Source organism: Sminthopsis crassicaudata, chromosome 3 (assembly GCF_048593235.1).
Source record: "Sminthopsis crassicaudata isolate SCR6 chromosome 3, ASM4859323v1, whole genome shotgun sequence".
NCBI classification, from domain to species: Eukaryota; Metazoa; Chordata; class Mammalia; order Dasyuromorphia; family Dasyuridae; genus Sminthopsis; species Sminthopsis crassicaudata.
Window position 1 is genome coordinate 320,369,590 of NC_133619.1, and position 17,500 is coordinate 320,387,089.

Here is a 17,500-nt window from a genome sequence, read left to right on the forward strand (position 1 = left end):
TAGGAACTCTGTCATTGCCAGAAATTCCTCTGAAAATACTGAAAAGTCTGAATTTGGAGCCTCTATAAGTGACTAACATTACCAGCTGTGATTCGGCTTGAACGTCAGTAATAAGATATTTCCCGCTACAATTTGATTTAGTTAAAACGTGTTTGAAATTCACCCTTTTATTAACTAGAATTGCCACCCTCCTATAACTGGAGGTCTCTTGAGAAAGTGATGCTGGAGCAACCTAACCTTCTTCCCATGATTGGTACATTTCTTGGCAGCAAATACTATTAAATCGACAACTACAGAAATAGGTCAAAATGTCTTTTCAATAGCTGCTAATGTTTCCCTAATGCTCTATAGTCTCCCTTTGATTCTGATGATAACTTTGTCTTTCAAAGACTGATAGAGGAATTAGTAATAGGGAAATTACCAAAAGGGAATAGTGGAGAAGTTGGCTTGGATATCCACGTACCCTCTGAGGGGTTCACATAAACTTATTATGCTGAAAGACAGATTTTCCTATCAGAAATCCAGCTCAGCTCTGCCACTGAGTTGGGTGACCTGGAAAAAGTAATTTCACTTCTAAGCCTCCCTAGCCTCATCTATAAAATAAGGGTAATAATTATTACTGATCATTCCAGATTACAAAATATTTAGAGTTCTACAGAGATAAAGTCTTACATTACAACAAATCAGTGTTTTTAGCTTATGTTCCCTACTTTTCTAACCCCATGAATTTGGCCCTTGGCTACAAGATTTGTTCCACAATGGTCAAATTTTAGATAATTTGCCTTACCCTCATTTTAACAACAAGGAAGGGAGAGGAAAAACAAAACTGCTAGGGAAATGATTTTTGTCATTCTTCATATCATGGCAGAGACATACTTTGGAAGATGTGTCATTCCTGGGGTGTGTATTTTTGCTACATCTACACCCTCTCCCCAGGGATGAAGATTGTTTTTTTTTTTTTTTTTAACTGTTCCTTGTGAGGGTGCTGGACCACTTTCATAAAGTATGAAGACCCACCAATGGATGGTGGGCAGTTACAGATTAAATAATAGTAACACCCTCTTTAATTTTGTTCTGTAGCAAACTAATTTGGGCCCTGACTGGATAGAAGCATAAGATACTTCTGAAGGATACCTATATACACATGCACATGAATGTGTGAGCAAACACACACACACACACACACGTTCACACAAATCTATATTATTCTCCCAATATTCCACCAAATGGAAAACATTTCTGTTAGCAATTTGATGTCAGTGCTTCCCCTCTAAAATTATTTCTGGTTTACATAGTGTGTTTGTAACTGTGGTATCTTCCTAAGTAGGCGATGGGCTCCTTGAGAGCTAGGACAGTTACTATCATTAAAAACAAAACAAAACAATAACAACAAACACACACACACACACACACACACACACACACACACACACACACACACATATCCAGTGCTTAACACAGTGTGCTGGCACATAGTAGAACTTAATAAATGTATTTTGACTAGACTTGAAAAAGTCTCTGTTTGAGGATGTAATTTGTTGTTTAAGCCAATAAGCTTCTCATACTTTATTATATTGATCAGATCAATAAAGAGTTGAAATCACTTCAGTGAGAAGTTTAAAGCAAGGCTTCTTTTTCTGTTTCCACTGATGACCTTCTTTTGACCAAGAACTTTTTAAGTGACCCTGGTCATATAAAATAAGTATACAAAGTCAATTTTTTTTTTTTTTGCTGAGGTAATTGGGGTTATGTGACCTGCCAAGGTCACACAGCTAGTAAGTGTTAAGTGTTTGAGACCACATTTGAACTCAGGTCCTGTTGACTTCAGAACTGGTGCTCTAACCTCTGCACTACCTAGCTGCCCCCACAAGTCAAATATTTACTTATGATAAATCATAATTTTGTAATCCTCTTACATTTATGAACTATAAGAAGCTGGGGTTCAGATGGTTATGGGGACATATTGGTAATTCTGAAATATGGAAACCAGGGAGTTGTTTGTTGCTAGTACCTTTGATATGACCTAAGGGGTTGGGAAAGAGTGGTGAGATTGTGGTGAAAATTTCCTCTTACTTTGTCATTTTGCTCAGGGTCCTGATAGGGGGCTAGTGTGCTACTGAAAACCTGCTTTTGCACTGCTGCCTTTGGTGCTTCTGAATTCTTTCTGGTCATGCCTGAATCAGGATTTGTTTGAAAGAAAACTTCAGCCTATCTCTCTGGTTCAACTCAGCCTTTCTAGGACAGGCTTCTTTTCTCCATTAAACTCTTTCCAGCTTATCTATGTCTTCCTATTTGTTTCTTAATCTCCCTTTCCTTCTGAATTCCCAGAAGGAGAGAAAAGGAGAGAAAGGAAAGAAAGGGCCAAGATAAAGAAAAAGATCCTTTCTGTTAAGTAAAAGTACATTAGATTCCTGTCACATTATCTTTATTTCTTAAGCCTAGGAGGCAATTGGGTGGCTCAATGGTTACAGTGCTGGGCCTGAAGTCAGGAAGACCTGAGTTCAAAGTTGGTCTTTGACACTTACTGTGTGACCTTGGGCAAGTCACTTAATGTCTGCCTTAGGTTCCTCAATTGTAAAATGAGGATAAAAATAGTATTTATTTCCTAGGATTGTAGTGAAAATCAAATAATAGAAAGTGTTTGGCAGAGTTACCTTGCACAAAGTAAGGTATTTAACAAACATCTATTTTTTTACTTCTTTTGATTGTCCCTTACTTCCATTTAAGAGGCACATAATAAATATTTATTGACTGAGGGACTTACTTTCTGATTCCAGTCACTTCATTTTTTGTTAGGTACTATGTAGTAATCCCTATTTTCAGGGAGTGCTAAAATATTTATCCCCTGGGAATGCATAAGGGTACATCAATACTATATTATGGCAAAACTTGAAGAGACAGTAATTCAGAACTCAGCAGACATGACTGGTTCATATTTTATGTCACAGATAAATGCAAAGAGCTCTGGATACCAATTTAAGAAGGTAAACAGAAGTCTCTGAATTGGTCTAGAACAGAAGGATGAGATGAAGGATAAAGAGCAGCCAGTATTGGCACTAGTGGAAATCCATGAAAGAGAAGTCAAGTCAGAATTGGCTGGCAAGTGGCCAAGATTGGTAGTCTTCAGGGTTCAAAAGTAAAATATCTACTTATTTGTTGGAGGCTGTAAAGATATTTTAATCCAGTGCTTTGGAAGTAAACAGAGAATATTCATCATTACTAAAGGTTTTTCATGTTATTGAATCTTTGAACTAGAAGGGACCTCAGACATACCTTCTTATTCAATACCTAAACCAAGATCTCCTCTACAACATATTTAACAAGAAGTCATATAGACTCTATTTGACAAGACATGACTTCCTGTGGCAATCTGTTCTCCTTCTAGGAGGCTCTCTTTATTTAAATAGGAAATTTTTCCATACCTAAAGTCTGAATCTGTTTCTTTGAAACCTTCATGGATTATTCCTAGTTTTTTTGCTCTTCCACTTGAGAAGCTTGAAGATAGCTTTTAAGGACTCCCCATCTTCCTTTCTCCAACTAAACATCCCCAGTTCCTGCAACCAATCTTTATATGGTATGATCTTGAAATCCTACTAATCTTTTTCTGAACACTTTTCAGGTTACCAGGCTTCTTCCTAAAAGATGATGCCCAGAAGTGGACATAACAGTTCAGATGCCCGGCAGAACACAATCCAGTTTACAACTAGGTAAAGTCAATTGATATTATGATTATTATCAGCTTAGTCCTCAAAGACAGACTGCTCTTATTGAATTTGAAGATTACAGTTCAGGTCCCACATCTCTAGATAGTTCTTGAGTTTGCAATCTACAAAAACACCCAAATGTTCTGGAGATGCACAGATTTAGTCAGTGTCAGAATCAAGAGCAAACAATAGCTCTTCCTGATTAAATCTAGACCTTCAAACTCTATGCTCCCTGGCTGTCTCAAAGATGACCTTACTGTTCCTAAAACTAGATTAGATTGTGATCACCTAAGTGTAGATGTTGGAAGAATGGGGAGAAGAGACTGGGATTTTAAAAAAAGTTCTTTGAGATAACATTGTGTAGACTAAAATCACCCTAAAGAAATTTATGCAAAATTCTCATAATTACCTGGTAATTAGCTACTTTGATCTCATCATAGAATTTGTGTGATATGAGTGAAATGGGTTTAAAAAAGTATTTTTGGCTAACAGGAGACATTTTTTTCCTTCCTTCCTTTTTTTTTAAGCATTAAGGGGCTACAAATATAAAGATAAGATCTGAACAGCATGTCTCATACACAAACCTTCTCCTTTACTTCCAAGAGTTCTCAGAAGCCATGTCTCTGGCTTATTGGAGACACTTTTTTTTTTCTTCCTTTTTTTAAAGCATTAAGGACCTACAAATATAAAGATAAGATCTGAACAGTATATCTCATATGCAAACCCTCTCCTTCATTTTTAAGAGTTCTCAGATGCCATGTCTCCCCAACATAAGAAAAATATCAAACTCTGTTGAAGGGATCAAAAGAACCTAGTGATATAGAAAACAACAAGGTCATTGAGATGCGATGGAACAGAAACTAAGATATATGTAGATGAGGTCAGTGCATGCCAATGTATAGCTGAGTTAACCACAATAACTATTTTCAGTTTAGGGGGAAAAAAAAGAAGAAACAGCATAACCAGGTCACAGCTCAGGAGAAACTCACCTATTCCACTGATAGTACTATATACCTATTCCTTTCTAAAAGGCCAAATTTATTATTCTAATTTTAAGCCATGACTTCACTATCCATTGCATCTAAATTCTTCTAACCTGGACACTGAGAATGGGTAAGAAAGTATTAAAAGACTATTAAAAGGCACTGCACCTTTTCCCATTCACCTGCCTTTTCTACATTATTATCATTTCATTGTGTTAGAGGGGTGTGTGTGTGTGTGTGTGTGTGTGTGTGTGTGTGTGTGACTATACCCATACTGTTGGAAGAAGGGGGAAAAAGATGAAAATGCCTAATACTAGTTGCTTAAAAATAATAGTAATACAAACTAGTAAATATGCCACTATCTTTTTCTCTTAACTATACAGTCTCTCAAGGCTTTTCAGCATTTCATGCACACTGAAGTCTTCCTTTCCTCAGCATGAGAAGCTCCTTGTGAATAGGGAAATGTTTCATTCTTTGTAATGGTTATCCTCAGCACCTCACATGGTACTTGGGACATAGTAAATATTTAATAAATGCATATTGAAAAATTGGTTAATTGAATGAATTTACTTTTATATCTTTTTTCTTCTATTTGCATACCCAATGTAGAGATGACTTCTAAGTTACCACTAATTTTCTTTTTCATCTAGAATTACTAATTATTACTAGACAAATATGTATTCTTTTGAATTAGGGTTCTTTTTATATTCTTGTTGTCAAAGCAAAAAAATCATTTTTTAAAAATAGAATACTCTTTCCTGATCCAAGCCACTAGTGTCCAGAAATATAAATGCAATTTTGGCTGAATTCAATAAAATCTCACATTTTAGAGAAATCCAGTCTTAGCAAACATATCATATTTCTTAAACTTACATGACTACATTTCACAATGGAAGTATAAAAAAAATCTGATCTACTAACTAATCTCATCCTTTACACAATAATGTGCATTATGTAGGCATGTCACACATATTTCTCTGGACACAATATGTAAAACATATCTATGAAGTAAATAGGAAAGTGTGAACATTTTATCCATTTAATAAATATACCCTGTTAAGGATAGGAAGGGAGTACATAATTTCATTCCCAAAGTATTGTGAAGCCGGGCAAGTTGGTATCTGGTTTAATGGGCATTTGTGCCATTTCCTCTTCTGGATGTTGTTAATATGGCTCAAGTTATTATGTTTCTAACATAGGATAACTTCTTTAAGATCTTTAAGACTAACAAATTCTGCTAAATGTGGTATCATTAGGGTTTAAAGCTATTCTTCATGGATTATACTGATTTTAGCTCTATAGAAAGAATGATCTTACCACTAGAATATAAAGCTATAAGTAAAGATATGGAAACTTATTAAAAGAGCAGTTGGTTTTCCATTGTAAAAACAAAACAAAACAAAACCGTGAAAGGTAATCTTGAAATATACTGTGTAAGTAGTCACTTGTGCTTGAAACCTACTTCTTTTAGTTACTTTACAACCTTGAGTAAGCCATTTAACTTCTTTGGGTCTCATTTTCTCATATGTTAGATAAGAGGTATAGACTAGATGGTTTTTAAATTCATTTCAGCTTTCAGAATGACGATACTATTTCTAATACTATTCAAGTCTTGAAATTGCAATGAAAAGCAAGGCTTTCTTTCTGAGGAAACTAGTTGTCATCTCATTGTACTCCAAAGTGACAAAGCAAGGGGCAAAAAAAGGTTCCTTTAAAATATTTTTAAAATTTAAATTAAAAAAAATAAAGTCTGCTTAATTTGGAACAGTTCTTTAGCAGTACACAGAGGCTATATATATATATATATATATATATATATATATATATATATATATATATATATATCCTTAATTTTCAAATCTTTGATTATACAATCTTATTTTGAATAAATAATTACCTCAGGGACATATGTGGTATTAGTCTTTTAGGCAGGGCAAAAATGAATGCAATTTTGGTATTATATTACTGACTTTATAGATCATGTTTGGGATACTTAAAAATTCAAGATTTTGATTTCTCTTTGCCAGCCACAGTAGACATCTAAGTTGCTACTGCTTAAAGTTAGTTGTTGCATGCTCAAGAAATGCAATCTTATTTTTATGTTATTCTAAGCACAAGATAAATAAGAAGACAAACTTGTTGCTAAAGAAACCAAATGGTGTACTGGGATGACAACATAATGACAAATCAATTGTTTTCTATTACCTATACTGCTCCTCCCTTCCACTGAACTGGTACTGTCATTATAACTTTCTAATTAGGGGCAAGAGCACCACCAGCTTCTATTGATGACATCCTGCAGCCTCTGTAAACCCTCTGGTAGGGGAGTATTTCCCTGACATCCATTACTTGATTGGTTTCAGTGATTCTCCATAAGGAAGATATCAATAACCTCAGGAAAGCCTCTTCTGTTTAGAACCTAATGTGCCATGAGAAGCTTCCCTGACCCTGTCACATCATAGTAAAAGTCATCAATAAACTTGCTTGAGGAAGGTTTCAGGGCCCTGTCTTGGCCTATCCAAGACCTTGTCAGAATGTTAGCTAGTTGTCATCCTATCAGGTGTTGAGTCTGCAGTTGTCAGTCATGTACAGCATGATGTTTGGGGATGACACACAGTGGAATAGGAAGAGATCCAGGGCTCTGTCGTACCAGTACATTTATTGTAAGGAACTAGTTATGCTGTAACTGCTTTGCTCTTTTATATGCTAGGCAACACACCAGTGAGTATAATTCATAATGAACATATTCAACATTTCTTCCATCAGTTCAATACATTATTCATAGATATTAGAGATGGAAAAGACCTGGTAGGTTAGTGAGCTCAACATCACTCCCACCCCTCACACATATACCCACACATGTCCACACAAATATACAACAACACATACACACACACACATCATGTTGTCAGTACCAGATTAAGCAACTGAAACAATAAAAGTGTGCTAATTTTTTGACAAGTAAGAGACACTCTGGAACCTATCTTTAGATGAGTTGACTCATCTCTTTTACAGAGATGGAAGCCATTGAGTCCAGTTAAATATAAGCTGAACTTTCAACAAGATTTGAGGTAAATACTGAGTTTTCCCATTATGAGAACCATCTCAGAAGAAATCTACAGGGACCTCTAAGATGTCCTTAACCAAAGTGCTCATATTCTGCCTCTGAAACTTGGCATGGAGTTGTTTCTAGAAGATCCTGAAGATAAAGATTAAAAAAAATACATAAATGAATAGAGTTAAAACTAGTAGAGTGTGCTCTTTGGGATTATCTGTACTATCAAGATAGGAAAACTTTGCAGATGCTACTGTCTCTCTAGAGGAATAAATGCTTGCATTTTAATATTCTCAGCAGCTGGTTCCTGTTGAATGCCATCAGGATGATTCAGCCACCCACCAGGAACACCAGTAACAGCAAGTGCACACATAGAAATTTGCAAAACTTTCTTTTCTTGATGCCAACACCATTACTCTTGCAAGGTCATAACTCTATTATATGAAGTACTAAATCCAACTCTGACCCTTGTTCTCCTCTCAACTACCTGCTCTTCTCCCAAAAGGGTAGAACTGATGCCTAATTAAATTCCATCTGTGTATTACTGTTCATGCTTTCAGCAAATACTTGTGTTGATACCCCCTTTTTCCCTGAACCCTTTTCACATCATTTACCTCCTTTTAGATTTGTCGTCATTTACTGCAACCACAAAGGACCAGCTAAATATAAGCTTATTAAAGGTCCACTTTGTAGTACTACTCCTTTTTGAAACAGTAATAAATATTTTTGTACTCTGAATTTCTACTTTGACAATCCCAAAGCTAGGTGGTACAGTAAGTAGAGAGAGTGCTGGGTCTGGAATAAAAAAGACCTGAGTTCAAATTCAACCTCAGACTCTTATTAGTTGTGTGTTTCTGGGCAAATCACTTAACCTGGTTTGCTTCAGTTTTCTCAGTGGTAAAATGAGCTGGAGAAGGAAATAGCAATCTACTCCAGTATCTTTGCTAAGAAAATCCCAACAGGGGTCATGAAAAGTTAGAAACAACTAAACCCCACACAAGCTAATTTATAATTTTTAAACTGAGATATTCTTGTTGCCACAGATATGTGTAGTGTGAATACAGAAAAAAAAATTCATAGTGACTAAAGATTTTTTAATGTAAATCTGAACAATTACATACTTAATTTAGCCTGATAAATACCCTTGAAAATACCTTGAAAATTAAGGTAAATCTGACATTAAAAATCCCAAGAAAGGATGATATTCATGTAAAATACATCTAATTTACCTCTAAATCTTCAAAAAAATCTGAGAACAATTATGGAAAGGGCTCAGATGTCTTCAAAGACATGGGGGAAGGGGGAATGGCTAAAGGTAAGAAGCTTCCAAACAACACAGAATATATTCAATAAACATTAAGTGCAAAGTCTTGGCCTGATATCCCAATTGAATGTATTTAATGAAGGATATAACAAATGAGCTCTTTATGTATATTAGCCAGAACAATTAAACAAACTATCTGGTATCTATACAAGAACAATCTTTGTGGTGGTATAAGTATGGAACTTAGATAATATGATTGTATTAATAGTTGAAACACAGCACCAATTGTTATAAATGCTGCCTTTGTGATGTATGTAAATCAAGGCATTAATATCTATAACTTCCATCCCTAAATTTATGGTTCCTCATAAAGAAATACCTAGACTTCTTCAGATCGGATTAAATTGTCCTAAATTTCTAGAATGCTTGAACCCAACTTCTCTGAACAAATCTGATCCCTAGATTTCCTACTGAATAAGATATACACCAAGACAGAAAGATGTTAGATAAGAAATCCTTTCCCTATCCAACTAATGATTAGTTTACTATGTGACATCAATGTTTCTAGGCTGTCTTAGGGAAGATAAGGAGAACAAACATGACATGAAAGGTATTGTAGATAGGGAACACATATTTTATTTGTGTTGAGTTACTAAAATGGACAGTGGGTGGACCAGTGAGCCTTTCTTTTTCTTGAGATTTCAATTCTTTACATACTTAGTAGCCTTATAATCATTCAGCCCTGTTTAGGTATGGAAGACAGCAGAGAAATGGACAATTGTCCCATTCCTTTACATTCTTAATTTTTCTTAATTAATCCCCAGCCCCTTTTCAAACTCAGATATTTAGGTAAGGGACAATGATGTGATGACTTTGAGACACTGCTCATACAGTCAGGAGTTCCAGGTTCTTTACAGGCCTAGCTTCTAAGCATCCCTGTTATTGGGGCAAGTAATTTACCTCTCTGGCTCCTAGTTTCCTCAAGTGTAAAAAAGAGTAAACAAACTCATCAAAGCTCTCCTTGCCGTAAAACTGTATTCAATGTTAGTATTTAACTTTCTGTTCAAAACAGATATTCTAAACTTAAACACAATAGCAAACTGGTATATTGATAAAAAAACAAACAAACATATAAACTTTGTTAAGCAGATGTATGTAGAATTCTTAACTATTATCTTCATGTTGAATAATCCAAATTTACACTATTGTTAGGACACAGAATCACTAAATTGTTACTGGAAGAGAATTTGGAATTTACCTACATTTTATAAGAGTCAATGGAAGCCTAAATAGGTTGTAAGGTTTTCCTGAGGCCGTGCATCAAAACAAATGATGACCAAAGCTTGCATCAAGGACTCCTCTTCCCTAGCCATCACAGAACATTCCTGTAGGAATGACTTTTTTATTTAGAATAATTCTACCAACAAGTAATATTAGCTTTTATTCTATCTTTAAGTAGGTTGGATTTTTAATGTAATATAATTTAATATTCTTTCATTATGCTTTTCTATCACCTGTTTACATCAAGTATTACAGAGCTTTTATACTTTTCAAAATTGGTAGCCACCTGTCCTATACTTTTGCTTCAACTAAATTAAAGGTGCTTTCTCAAAGGATGCACTTTTTAGTAAAGGCCTTTTTTTTTTTTCCCATTTAAGAGGAGTTTTATTATATTTAGATAGGAAAGAATTTACCAAGCAACAAACTCAGGGAAATTTGCAGTGAACACTTCACTGCAACAAAATCATAAGCCTTTTCTGGTCTCAACCTAAGAGTCATATTCTTTTATTTTATTTTTTTTTTTTTTTTCTATCCAAACTTGGCCTTTGGTGTGCATGTATATATGTCCGCATATTTTAAATTCTGTGTTTGGTAGGCTCTAGCTTGTTTTTAAAAACATATTAAAACTCTTCTAGAGTGGCCAGAGTACTCTGTTTTCATTGCCTTTTTCAGACATCTTAAAAAACACTCTTTCTACTGTGGCTAAAGCCCTTTATCCTGCAAGATTATAAAAGCTGTGTTAGGGCAAGGTGGATGCCACCTTGACATTATGTATTTTCCTTAAATATTGTTCTTTGTATGTTGTCATGAAATATAGGTATGACCCAACAAATTCTGACATAAATATAGGGGATTTCATTTGATTAAACTCTAGGGATACAGAAATAAAAAGGGAGGGGTATTAAAATTCAGGCATATCTTTGTTGGTGTTTTTACTTTCAGATTTAAAACAATACTTTGGAAATGATACATTAATTTATTTTCAGCTTTAATCAAAAGTGTTGGGTTTAAGGTCTAGAAGTGGATTACAGCTTGTTCTCTCCTGGTTATTTTTGGCCTTAAGTATATTGATCATTTTATCATTTTTCTTGTTTTAAACTGCTTTAAACATAGCACAAATGTTATTCTCATCATGCCAGAAATGGCTTTGGAATTGATTTTGAGTTTCCATCAATTTTACTCTTTGCTCCCTATGATCTGTTTTTCACTTGTTTAAATGTGAAAGGATAGTTTTGTTCAAAAGATGTCAGTACAACATTTAAAGATCTTTAGCTGGGCAAGAAAATACAGCATTCTATTTTGAAAAAAAAAAAAGAATGAAAATCTTTGAGTTTACTTCCATGGACTTCATTCAAATTAGAGAGAAGTCATCCATACAAATGTAGTTTCAAGGGCTTCCTGTCCCCTATTTCCTTTACCCACTTCATGGAAGTATTGGAAAAAAAAAAAAAAAAAAAAAAAAAAAAGCATGTATCTTCCGAAAGGCCAGCCTGATTGGTCCAGGTTGGCATTGTTTCAGTGTTTGGCCTACGGCGGCTGCTTAGGAATAATTTTGTCTCATCCTCCTTATTTCCCTGGACTGGATCAGAATCAGACACGTGGTATGCAAAGGAAATCCAAATCCTTTAAAAATGCTATTTCTTTCTGTATTCAAGCCAACCCTAGTTCTACTTTGGCCAAGTGATCTTATCAAAATTTAACAAGAGATGTTCAGTAATACCTCCAATCTGTGAGAAGAGATTCTACCAAAAAAGTAATTTATTAGATACAATACACATACATTTCCTTTACAGCATTAGGAAAAAAAGTGGTCAAAACTTATTTTGAGGAAGATGTAACAATGGCAAGAAATTTCTTATTAATTATTATTTTTAATTAATTTTGAAATAAACACACAAGTAGCAATTTCAAGTTTGTAGTTTTGTCTCAGATTTGAGAAACAGAATACATTATTTAAAAAGTAGAATGGATGGGAAATATACTTTTGAATTATTGCTGAAAAGAGTTTTAGTTCCAAAAAGGTACCCTATCCAACTAACTGCTTTTATCTCTATTGCGTTATCATGACCAGAACTTGTCATTTTACTGCTAGGTACCATAAACTAACTATGATAAAACAAAGTATTAAAGCAAGATGAAGATTCTACTGCTGAATTAAATAGAAGTCATATATAGCACAATAGTCAATCAATTTGAGGAAATACAAGCTTGATAACTCTGTAAATTTTTTATTTTAGCTGTATTTCCCCTACCTGCTCCTCCCTCATTCTTCTGAGTTTTAATTAATACTACATAGTACCATTGAATATAAAAAGAAATTTAGTATAGGCAAATAATTACCTCTTTTCTTAATTTCTAGCATATCAGGATATATGTCATTTCTTAAAAAAAAAACAAAAACAAAACAAAAAAAAAAAAACTATCAACAAATCTCTAACCATAACTGCCTAAGAACTAGGTTTTACATTTTTCAATTTGACACACCCTGAAGTACAGGACTCTCTAAAATCAGAATGGGACATCAGTTTAAATAAAGACTTAGAGGGAAGTGCTCCACCTGCTGAATTACTTAAATCACTCAGGATCTAAATATTGCCAATTACCTACCCTTAGTGACAAGTAAGTTCTTACCCCGCCTAATTGGTAAGGTATGAAAAGATTATAGTGAAAGTTGGGTCAGCCATACACTAAGACTTTCTCCATGCTATTTTGGGTAAGTTGTCAGTACTATGTATTCTTTTCTCAAAGGCCTTTCTCCATCTTATCCTGCTCACCCTTATCCCCCACTCCCATTCCTCTAACACAAAGCTTTTATATTTAGATATTAGAGAATACTGAGATGTGACTGCTTTTATGTAAAGAATAAAGGGAGCAAGAAGGTTTATGAAGGAAAAGTTCCAGACTTTGTATATATATATCTTAGAGACTAGGCACTAAGAACAGGTAAGGCTAGTAAGAAGAGCTGCTGGCTTGGATACTCTTTAGATAAGCATGTAGTCTGTGGATCTATTCTGTTCTCTTCAGTGTACATTGTTGTTGTGGCACTGGGAATTTACTATGACTTTTGAAGATTATGGGTTTATGCTTCAACAAGCCAAAAAAGAGTCACAAAAACAAAAAAAAATTTGGGGGTTTTAGTAAAAATAGCTTGTCCCACTGAGGAAAAAAGCCTTTACAACAGATCACATAAATTTTCTTTGGTATTTCCTTGTTCTCTGATCTGAAGAGTCATCACAACATCACAACATGAAGGGGGAGGGAGATAGTTATGATGAGGATAGAGGGAAATAATTTCTCATATTTGTTTGAAGGCTTTCTAGGAGATGACAAATTTATATATATATATATATATATATATATATATATGACATATATATATATATATTTGTTTTGAGAATACTAAATACTCAAATAAATGAAAATGACTTCTAGTTGCTTAAAAAGGATCTTAAAACAGTAACAATGACAGGAAAAATTCAAACTATTAAAAGTTGAACATATCAATAGATAGGTTTGTGGGCACATAGAAACAGAAGTAAAAACAAATTACTAGAATTGATATACTTCAAAAATATTTGACCACGTATGCAAAAATCTGTATGAATGCAATAGTATGGATATTTTTAATTGGGCAAAATCAACAAAAAAATAAAGTTGGACATAAGTAAAAACCGTGCTTAATTTTATATAATAAAAAGAATGTATAAATACATGTATGCAAATGTTTCTTCATATAAGTCATACCTGCTTGAGATATTAATGTCTGATGTTATGGCTGTTAAATATGACTTAATTAAAATTGTGTGATTTAAATTTCAGCATTAGGCTATGCATTTTCTTTTTTTTTGACATGTAATTTTTTTACCCATTTTAAAGTATTAAAAGAAAAACAAATTATTACTACACAGCATTCCTATAAATATTTTGTCAAAACTCCATCTCCACTTATTCAATGTTCAGTCCTCAAAAAACGGCTAATTGGCTTTTTCTTCAAGCTTTAAGCAACTTCACCCTTCAATTGAGAACAAGTATGAGAAATCTCACCTCAAAAGGTAATTTGTTTGGAAACTTATAAATGCCTGAAAGGGGGTTCTGAGCACAAAAGCTCTATCTCTCTCATAATTATAATACAATAGCTAATGAATGAGTACATTCTGGTAAGAATAAATAAAAAACTACAATGACTGATGGGGCAGTGCAAAATTAGAGAAAGTAACCAAGTGAGGAAATATCAAATGGTGTTAATAGAGATAAAGCATTTTGAAACAGAAAAACATTTAAAATTATTAACAGTAAAAAGAAAAAAAAATGGAAAATGTGTGTCTCCAAAAGCAGCCAGGCTACATATTGAGCCAGAGGAAAACCTGCTTCTTTTGTCTTAGAGAGACCTTTTGGATTCCTGGCAGGGGGAAAAAAAGGTTACACAAAAGATACATGTGTTCCTATTCTGGTATTATGCAGGCCCACCTAGATTTAGCTTTCAATTTCAGATGAGATCAGGCATGTTCAGACTAGCACATCTCTGCTCTGTTAAACACATAGCTTTTGCCACTTCAATGACACATTCCTGTCTCCCAGAATTTATTTGCATTAGATGCCTTTAAAAAAATTTGCAAAATTGATTATCTCATTTACTTAAAAAAAAAAAAAAAAAAAAAAAAAAAAAAAAAAAAAAAAAAAAAAAAAACCTCCTTGCTGTGCTACCACCAAGTTTTAAAGTTAACGGAGGTTACTTCTATATAAAAGGAAAGTTGAATAGTACTTACCCTAAGTATAACGTGCAAGCTTTATAGGGGAATATACTTTTGCTATAAGATATCTAGGAAGGTGTCCAGCTTTAAACCTCAGCTCTCTCCCTTCTCCTTATTGGAAAACTGAGAAGCTCTGAGAAGGCTCATACAAACCAACAGCCTTACCTGTGGCCATTCAGAACATTGCACTTTGGAGTGTGTTAAAAACTATGAATAAAGTCACATACAGCGCATGCTCAGCAGACAATTGAAAAAAAATCATAACATTTTTTCAAAAACAAATTTCTTCATTTGAGGCAAAATTAACATTTCTAAACTACGCCAAGCTTAGTGTCTGGGGACAAAGCTGTTTTCGAGTTTTCTGTTGCCCAAAAAAGGGTCTGAAAAAATTTAACTGAATAAAAAATAAGTTACCCCCCCCACCCCACTCTGGACATCCCTAAAAAGGGTCCAGTGTATCTTTTTTTGAAGTCTCAACATTTTACTTCTGGCTAAATTAATATATAAAAAATTTCAACCCTGAAACAGATTATTTCAAAGAAAGTTGCATGGACCCTCAAATTCTAGGCTCAGAGAAGAAAATATTCATTTCAAATTTAATTGAAATACTGCTATTGTCGTCACACAAAAACAACTTCTTATGCAACTACAAACATGAACATTTTGGGGTTAATGTAGACATAATGAGATTTTCATCTAGAAATCTTTTTTCTTTTAAACTGAAATATGATTTTTGCAAATTTTGGGGTGAAAAAATATATGGAAAATTTTAGAGAGCCGAACAATAATTTCAGTATAGTTCATTCATTTTTAATAGTAGGCATAGTGGGGAAAATAACCACATATCAATTAGCTAAACAGTAGGTTATAAAAATAAAATTTTTATAAAAGAAGGTTTTAGATTACTAATTGCGGCAGGAATATCTGTCATTCCTGACTCTAAATTCTTCTCCTTTTTCTCCATTAGCAGCCATAAACATTTCATTTTATCTTCTATCCTCAACCCCTGCCTGACCAGTAGACATCACAGTACTTATCTGAATATCTTACTTAATTCTTAAGTCACTGAAAGAATTTCAGCAGTTTCCTTAATATTCAGTAGTGCTCATCTGGACACAGGAAGACAGATTACTCACTATCCATGAGGCTTTCAAGTTTAGCAGATGGAGCCAAAAAATCAATTTTTAAAAAAGTTTATAAAAGTGAAAGTAATGCTGGATAGGTTGGAAGAAGTTGATTAGACATCAAAAGTCCTTGCAACCCGACACAGGTGTTTCCTAACTTATTCTACTATGAATGCTGAGTAGGAAGAGGGTTGGTAAGTGGGACAGAGATAATAAAAGGGATTTTAGAAATGCAACTTGATGATGGATATATAAAAATGAACTGAAAAAGTCTAAAATTGAAATTTCTTTCTGGCAGATGGACTAAAACAGTATGTTGAAATAATTAAAGCTTTTTGCTTAAATAAAACATCAGCATAACAGAATAAAAAAAAACAGTGAAGATAAAGAAAATGCACTCACACGCATACACACACGGAGAAATACAACTAGCGGGTGAGGGGAGAAGGAAATTAAATAAAAGAAAACAAACAGAATCCTAACAGGCCATTCTCCTAAAAGAAGTCCAAATAAAAAGTCATATGATATCTGATAGTGCAGGACACGTCGCCAAGAACTGGAGCGGATTGCCTACAGGAAGAAAGAGCCAGTGTGTTCCTGCTCAAAGAGCTTTTCTTTCCTCTTTCTCTCTTTCTCTCTTTCTTTCTCTCTCTCTCTCTCTCTCTCTCTCTCTCTCTCTCTCTCTCTCTCTCTCTCTCTCTCTCTCTCTCTCTCTCTCTCTCTCTCTCTCTCTCTCTCTCTCTTCTCTCCTCTCTTGCTTTTCTCCTCTATTCATGAATATGTTACTCTCAGGTCAGGTCTATGAAGAATCCCAGAAAGAAACTATCTCTTTCACTGTACTTCTGGCAACAGAGACAGCTGATGGAAGATACCTTCTAGTTGAGATCGAGAGTCTGTGTAGTTCTAAGTACCAACTCTCTCCTTAACCCTTTTCCCCTGACTGTCTGGCGACATTTAAAAAAAAAAAAAAAAAAAAAAAAAGGCAAGCCTAGCAGCCTGCAGCAACAAAAGAGTTTCAGGGGTGGGGAAAGGAGCTTTTGCCTCCAAATGTGAAACTTTACAGTTGGACTTTCTTCTCTTCTGCTTTGTTGACTTTCTTTGAAAAGTGCTGCCCCTCCCCCCCACTCCTTAAGCAAAAATAAAAGCACAGTAAACAGTTCAAAAATATGATTTAAAAAAAAAAAAGAAATTCTGGAGGTGACAGAATTACGTATTCTCCTTGAATTCTGGGGAGGGAGATCATATCTCTACAAGCTACACAGGAAAATTTTATATTTTCCTAAAGTTCTCTTAATTCTAATATTTTTGAACTCCTAACATTGACCATCTATCTCTTTC

At 34.3% G+C, this 17,500-nt stretch overlaps 1 protein-coding gene across 50 annotated transcripts in view; it reads right to left on the minus strand.

Moving 5' to 3' along the window:
* ZBTB20 (zinc finger and BTB domain containing 20) overlaps positions 1–17,500 on the minus strand; it is a 1,031,727-nt gene that overhangs the window by 141,917 nt on the left and 872,310 nt on the right. For 2 of the 50 annotated variants that reach the window (XM_074301291.1, XM_074301290.1), the window contains exon 1: positions 15,054–17,127. The exons of the other annotated variants lie outside the window; for them this stretch is intronic. The gene's annotated coding sequence lies outside the window, so the exon portion shown is untranslated. Of the gene's footprint in view, positions 1–15,053; positions 17,128–17,500 lie in introns of those variants that run through there. 50 annotated transcript variants of the gene reach the window in all.